This window comes from Periplaneta americana, chromosome 13, assembly GCF_040183065.1.
Source record: "Periplaneta americana isolate PAMFEO1 chromosome 13, P.americana_PAMFEO1_priV1, whole genome shotgun sequence".
Taxonomy (NCBI): domain Eukaryota; kingdom Metazoa; phylum Arthropoda; class Insecta; order Blattodea; family Blattidae; genus Periplaneta; species Periplaneta americana.
This window is the reverse complement of record NC_091129.1, coordinates 59,848,509-59,856,540: the sequence shown is the minus strand read 5'-3', so window position 1 is coordinate 59,856,540 and position 8,032 is coordinate 59,848,509. Positions and strand designations below refer to the sequence as shown.

Below are 8,032 nucleotides of genomic sequence, written 5' to 3'. Positions count from 1 at the left end.
CCATTTTAGTATTATTAACCTGTTGGTTCTTGGTTTGATCCACTGCTATATTTTTATCAAGAAACTGGATGATTTATAAGGTTCAAACTATAGGCTACAACATAATAAACATAGAAAAAACACAATTATTTGTAAATTAACATTTTATTCATATTATGCTAAGAATATGAATATATCATTTAACCTTTCATATGTCTCTTGAGCAGAGATACAGGGACATCATTTTATTTTTACTAACATTTTTAATATTAACCTGTCTATACCTTTAGAGAACCGGAAACACCGCTTGCTCCCCCCTCCAAGACAGTCAGGGGCGTATTTTGTGGGCTACCGGGGCTACCGGCGGTAGCCCAAGGAAATTACAAAAGAAAAAGTTTATAATATAACATAATGTAATAATTTTGTATTATTAGTTTTACCATAATAATTAAAATTAAAGTAATTGTTAGATATATTTTGTGTAATAATAGGGTCAGCGGTAGCCCAAACCCTTTAACCAGTATACGCCACTGGCCAAGACTGGAGTTCGATGATACTGGCGTAAAACACAAATCACTCTACTAGGTATAGGAAGGAAGAAAAGTAGTTCATCCATTTACGTAAACTAGGAAATATCGCGATTTTGAGTTTGATAATTTTCATTAGGTTTTTCTTTAATCAAAGTACAGTACTGTATTAAGAATAAGTGTTTTTACTCACGAAGTGAGTTATGCATGCGAACGTATTCATTATGCAGTGTATATTATACTGTCTACAGCACATTAGCGTACAATATAGAGAAAGATGTTAAATTGAAAAATAATCATAATATGAATATTTAAACACAATTTTGAAAATGGTGGCCGTTCATTTCGATACAGGCTTCAGTTCTTTTGTGCATATTATCGCACTATAGACTATTGCATCTAATTCCAATTGCCAGTTTCGTCCTTCGTACTAGTAACTCATGTTGAAATAATTCTGTACCTACTCTACGTACTGTAAATTCAATCTTCACTTCTGCCCGACCCAAAAATATAAAATTACTCAGACATGCTATCTACTGTCCGTCCAAGTGGTTATGCCGCAGGATTGTAGAAAGGGAGGATATCACGTGACAGTTAATTACTTAACGAGGCCCTTTTATTTAAGTTAAATTAAACAGCTGTATAATATTACGTAAACTTCCAATTCCTAAGAGAAATTAATGTTTTCAGAAAAGAGCTAAGACAGTCCAGCTATTACAGAGGGGCGAGCAGAAGCAGGTGGGGGAAATCGGGATGCGACGTAGGCAAACGGACAGCACCTGTGCGAAAATATGATTCAATATTGAAAGCTCTTTCGTCACTGGAAAACGCGAACATATTTCTGGAACGTACTATACTCAGTAACTCAGTACTTCTTACTATCTGCGGTCTTGGTTCTGTGTGGAGTTGGAACTTCCTTAGTAGAAGGGGTGGGAGTGAAGTACATTCAAAAACTCAGGTACAATAAAAATTGAAGTAAAAATAAAATGATGTCTCTGTACAAAAGTCTTTGAAATGGAACGTGACATATCACAAAACTCGCATTCAAACAAGATTTTCTGTTTCACAGTTTCCAACATATCTTTCAAGTCACCCACTGATTTCACCACTCGCCATTTATACTGTTGTAATGTCTTATTCTCTTTTTGTACACAAAACTATCCTTTCCTTAACTTCCTTATTCTTCTTCAATAGAACCCGAATTTCATTTTCAGTATCAGCTTCCAATGACATAATGGAGGTCCCAACTTCGTCTACAACTGTCACAGTAGAGAGAGGGAGAGAAAGATTTCAGCAAACTTCCGTTTTACTCTCCTTCTTTCCTGAAAACAATAATTAATATAACATAAGGAGCCTACTTTATACACAGTGGTGAATAGATACACCAATAATATTATAGTTAACTATCAGTGTAATGTTCATCTAACCTTTGGTTTTTCAGGTTGCAAATATATACTGCACAGCCCCCTTTCTGAAACATATATGATAAGGTCGTGCGATCCATATCCTCCTCCCTGAAGTGACTGGAACAAATTGTGCTGCAACGGCAACACGAGGTGTCCGAATATCTTTAACCTCAGGATCCTTTGAAGAACTGTAACACAAGTTAAATTTAAAGATTAATAAACTACAGACGATAACAACTCCGGATATTTACGTATATAATGTCTTTAGTCTCTCATACATACCCATGATAGGTTATTCCAGGTAAGTTCTTGGACTCTTTATTTCCCTCTGCCATATACCACACCGGATCGACGTATTTAAATTTAACAAAATATTACTCAAAAAAATTAAAACAACACAACTAGGCCATGAAAATACAATGATAGGTTAAATTACGATGGCTACCGTGCGACACTGGCCGGTTACACACTATACCGAGAGATGTGTAATGTGAAATGTGCGACGAGAAATGCGTCAGATCGAAAGCTTTGTTTTAAATGGAACGTCACACACTACAACGAGTTTCTCGCTCACCTCGCGCGAGGTAAACACATTTCTCGCTCTGATCGCTAGCCCAGCGAATTTTTCAAGACACATTCGACCTCTGTCAACGATTACGATTACACACAGATATCGGGAAAACATTTTTCAGTTGTTTTAAATTATTAAATTATTCTAATATGTCAGATCGGCCATTGAAATGTTTCGGTGTCAAACAAATAAGTATGATACACGAGACGATGACTATAATAATACTACATTGTAAAAGCTGCTAACTTATTACTTTAGCGGTTAAACTCCGTTTACATTTCTAATTTATATAGTTTAAAGATATCTAAAACACTACACTAAAGATATCTAAAACACTACACTTTCACTGTAGATATGAAGGAAACTTTTATAAATACTTAAAGAAAACACGTCGTCGGAAAAGGGAATGTAACATCACATTATTAAAATATGTGATGTAGTTAGAAATTTTAAAGCATTTATTTATAACAAATTTTTGAACTCAATGGCTGAATAAATGTTTATCCCTTTTTAGTGAAATGATTGTAATAGTAAATAAAGCAATAATAAAATATGCTCCTGAAATAATTTTCCTCTCTATTGAAACATGAATTTACAGTTTTGTTCGTTATGTCTAAATTCGGGGAAGGTTTTCAAATAAAAGAAGAAAATAAATATGGAAGACGATAACCGATTTAATCAGACATTAATTAGGTTAGGTTTCTAATTTGCAATGCTAATCAACATAATATTGGCTACGAATGAAATTATGACTTCATGATCACATAATACTTAACAATGAAAAGATATGATTTTATATTAGATATTACTGTATGTATTATTTGCTAGTCAACACGATAATTTATTAAGGATTCAGTTTTCATCATTGTAGGCCTACTCGTGATGAAAGGGTTGCATTATTGGACTGAACAGAATGCTATTCCTGGTCATGAAAAAGTGAACAGTACCATTCCGTTTCGCGATAAAGTGAAATACAATTTCCTACATGCCGTTTAATATAGTGAGGGAATAATGGTATTTCTCCAGAAAAATTACACCAAAGAAAGGCACAATTTTCTTTCGTTTCACTACTAGCTTCCACGAGTTGTATAATATGCTAAAAACATGGTTTTGGTTTGCAGCCAGAAATATTGTACTTTCAGGATAAAAATCTTTTAATACTTGTGTATTCTAATGCGATTTTGTAGCCCACACTTATTAAAATTACACAAATTTTATTTTTCTGTATTTTAATGGATTGTTGCAGCCCCCTCACTTGTTACAAATATAACACTCATTAGGTCCAAGATGCAATACTATGAAAACTGGTCATTTTCCTAGTAATCCGTGCTGGAACTATTGCGTCTGATGTTGATAATTTGTCCAAATATTTTATATAATTGGGTGCAATGAAAGAAGCTCCAACACCTCCTCTATTATGACATTATCATAGTTACTGAAGGCCGTGAAAAAAAAATTGAAAACGCATAGTTCCAGAGCCACTTTCGCATCAAAGAGTGTCAAATACACTTATTGCAGTTTTATACAATATAAATCTCTTTCTTTTCATGGTAATGTAGTAACAACCAAAATTTAAATTCTCAAAGAAAATAAACAAAAGTTATATGAATTTAAATACTATTATAGTCAAAATCATGCCATGGTATGAAAGAAAAATTTCACAACCTCAAGCGGGAATCGAACCTGCGACTTCCTGTTTTCCGGTCAGGCGCTCTACCACTGAGCTATCGAGTTCGTTTCACGCCAAAGCCTTGGAATTATCCTTTCATACTGGCGACTCTGTTATAGAGTACTGTCCATAGCGTCTGATCTAGTCAGCACTGCTTATGGCTTTAAAGAAACTTTACAAATGTAATCATCATCTTACGATGTTTGGTGACGTATACACGTCCGTTGATGTGACATATTAATGAATTTAAATACTATTATAGTCATTTCTTTCATACCATGGCATGATTGTGACTATAATAGTATTTAAATTCATTAATATGTCACATCAACGGACGTGTATACGTCACCAAACATCGTAAGATGATGATTACATTTGAAAAGTTATATTTCATTAATTTATATTTTGCACCACGAAATTATGTAAACTACTTACCATTTTAGTATTATTAACCTGTTGGTTCTTGGTTTGATCCACTGCTATATTTTTATTAAGAAATTGGATGATTTATAAGGTTCAAACTATAGGCTACAACATAATAAACCTAGAAAAACATAATTATTTGTATATTAACATTTTATTCATATTATGCTAAGAATATGAATATATCATTTAACCTTTCATATGTCTCTTGAGAAGAGATGGAAGTGACATATCACAAAACTCGCATTCAAACAAGATTTTCTGTTTCACAGTTTCCAACACATCTTTCAAGTCACCCACTGATTTCACCACTCGCCATTTATACTGTTGCAATGTCTTATTCTCTTTTTGTACACAAAATTATCCTTTCCTTAACTTCCTTATTCTTCTTCGATAGAACCCGAATTTCATTTTCAGTATCAGCTTCCAATGACATAATGGAGGTCCCAACTTCGTCTACAACTGTCACAGTAGAGAGAGGGAGAGAAAGATTTCAGCAAACTTCCGTTTTACTCTCCTTCTTTCCTGAAAACAATAATTAATATAACATAAGGAGCCTACTTTATACGCAGTGGTGAATAGATACACCAATAATATTATGGTTAACTATCAGTGTAATGGTCATCTAATTAACCTTTGGTTCTTCAGGGTGCAAAATATAATAGCACAGCCCCCTTTCTGAAACATATATGATGAGGTCGTACGATCCATATCCTCCTTCCTGAAGTGACTGGAACAAATTGTGCTGCAACGACAACACGAGATGTCCGAATATCTTTAACCTCAGGATCCTTTGGAAAGCTGTAACAAAAGTTAAATTTAAATATTAATAAACTACAGACGATAGCAACTCCGGATATTTACGTATATAATGTCTTTAGTCTCTCATACATACCCATGATAGGTTATTCCAGGTAAGTTCTTGGACTCTTTATTTCCTCTGCCATATAGCATACCGGATCGACGTGTTTAAATTTATCAAAATATTACTAAAAAAATTTAAAACAACACAACTAGGCCATGAAAATACAATGATAGGTTAAATTAAGATGGCTACCGCGCGACACTGGCAACTATTTTCTATTCTGCACTCTTGGTTCGATTACACATTTCTCGGCGCTGTGTGTGGACAATGCTGTCTCGCCTTGCTAGCGCATTTCTCGGCACACATTTCACATTACACACATGGATAAATATATAATAGGATGCGAAACTGCGGACAGCACGATCTAGATGCGGTATTCTGAAATAAGGTGATCAGCGCCCGACGTCGTAGGTGGTAAATCATAGAACTACGTGAGGACCAGCGTTCTCCACTCTCCGATACGAAGTAGTCAGAACGTTGGCCGATGACTAGCCAACAGCGTTATGAAGGCAAGATGGATTCCAGAAAAATGCAAAAGATTCGAGGAATATGCTCAGCGCCTGGATGCAAGACTGTTAATACTGTGGGAGGGAAGCATTTTTTCTATTTTCCTCAGGAACATATGAGGTAAGCTTTAGTATTATTATTGTGTCCTGTGTAGCCTAAACCTTACACTTGAAAACAATGTACTTTTTGGTGAAGTAGGTTAGACGAGCTGTGCATTGCTTTCTGCTAATTTATTTAGGACTATAGTAGGAGTATAAATTTAGATGGTTCCGAAATTCAGTCAAACTGTAACGAAATGTGAAATATTGACGAAAAAGAGCAAGAAGGCTGAAAATGAAACCTCGTAAACCTGAATTGTAGCATTAGGCCACGTGGCTGCAAACTAAAACCACGTGGTTTTTAGTATAAACATCTCACAGTTATGGAAAATAAAATTATGCCTTCTTTAATGTAGTTAGCCATTCTGGAGAAATTCTCAATCATGTGTAGTAATAATAATAATAATAATAATAATAATAATAATAATAATAATAATAAAAATAATAATAATAAGCTTAGGCCTAATATTTAATTTAGTTTGTACCCAATATCTGTTGCTGCTACCAGTTTTCCTATGGTCACTCACCACCTAGTGATGCGCATTAGACATCTCTTAAAATAACACAAATGCAGCAGATAACTTATTATTTTTTTCCCCAATTTTTGCATGATTTCTATTCAATATTTCTTCTACTTTATCTCATTAGTAAATGTAATCCATTGCTTTAGGTGTTGGAAGTGGCTCCGATTTTGTGGGCTAGAGGACCGGTATCGAGTTGCCGCAGATGCCACACACAGGTTGAGAATCTGCATGGACCACTTCATTGAGTCTGACTATTATAGCTCTTCACAAAAAGTGATACTTAAGCAAACTGCAGTGCCCACTGTTCATGCTAATGGATTAGTGGTGCCATCAAACCCTAAAATCCGGAACCCACCATCTAGCCCAGTTATGCCTCGAGCGACCTTATCACCGGGGTCTACCCCAACTTTCAGGCATCACAAGACTTTGCAGACGTATGCTAGGAGGGCGAAGATTGATTCTGCAGCTGCTGAAGGTAATTAGTACACTAGCAATGTTTTTATGTCATTCATGTTTAAGATTTCCGATTTCATTACTCTTTTTTCTTTATTTTCAGGTACGCATAGTCTCATAGGTTTACAAGCTGCAACTGAGTAGGCTGCAGGCTTGGCAGCTATGCTTCAAACAATTCCTGCTCCTATGAGTACTCCAGCTTCAAAGATTACTGCTTCGACGGCATATGCCGGGATGAATAAAGATGCATGCCAACAAGGTAATTATTCCACTTAGTCAAGTTTATGGATTTCAAGGAATGCCTTAGTTTCTCATCAGCTGTTCTTACATTACATGTTTCAAAATACATAATTAATTATGTTTCGTTTTTTTTTTTGTGATTATTACAGGGAACAGTATGATTGGTGAACAGCTGAGGGGCTATCAGCAACCATCGCTCCTATTCAATGTGGTTCCCACAGCTGAAGGTAAGTGATACTGTCTTGTGAGCCTGGTAACATGCTAGTAATCATTTAAGTTAATTGCCCCCTGCCATATGTCTGCAGTTTTCATACTTCATTCTTTTACAGTAGCGAATAATAACAAATCCTCTTAACTACAGGGCAGGGTGTTTATCTTGTTATATATCGATCGTCCAATTCAAAAGTGCGACAACTCAAAAATTGCCATTTATACTACTGAAAGCCCCTTATATATTTATCCATGTTACACATCTCTCGGTATAGTGTGTAACCGGCACTGCCTGCTGGATCGCATCTTATCGCTGCGTAACTGCCTGCTCATTCCTCTTAGCATTGAGTTTCGCGTGGACCATTATTGTCCAGTTTCGACACTAGAAGTAACTGCCGTTGGTTTGGCTGTACTACATGTGTAGAATTAATTATGTTTCATTTGACATCTTAGAAGTAATTACAGTGTTTGTAAGTGATTGTTTATTAATGATATGATTTTATTCTTTAAAATACATTGAAAGAAAGGAACATTCGAGTTGAAATACATTTAATTTTGTG

The 8,032-nt window shown here is 35.3% G+C and overlaps 1 long non-coding RNA gene across 1 annotated transcript; it reads left to right on the top strand.

Moving 5' to 3' along the window:
* Nucleotides 1-6,067: 6,067 nt before the first annotated feature.
* Nucleotides 6,068-7,653, top strand: LOC138711574 (uncharacterized). Its single transcript, XR_011335395.1, has 3 exons — nucleotides 6,068-7,044; nucleotides 7,126-7,281; nucleotides 7,412-7,653. It is a non-coding gene; the product is annotated as an uncharacterized lncRNA (long non-coding RNA).
* Nucleotides 7,654-8,032: the final 379 nt, after the last annotated feature.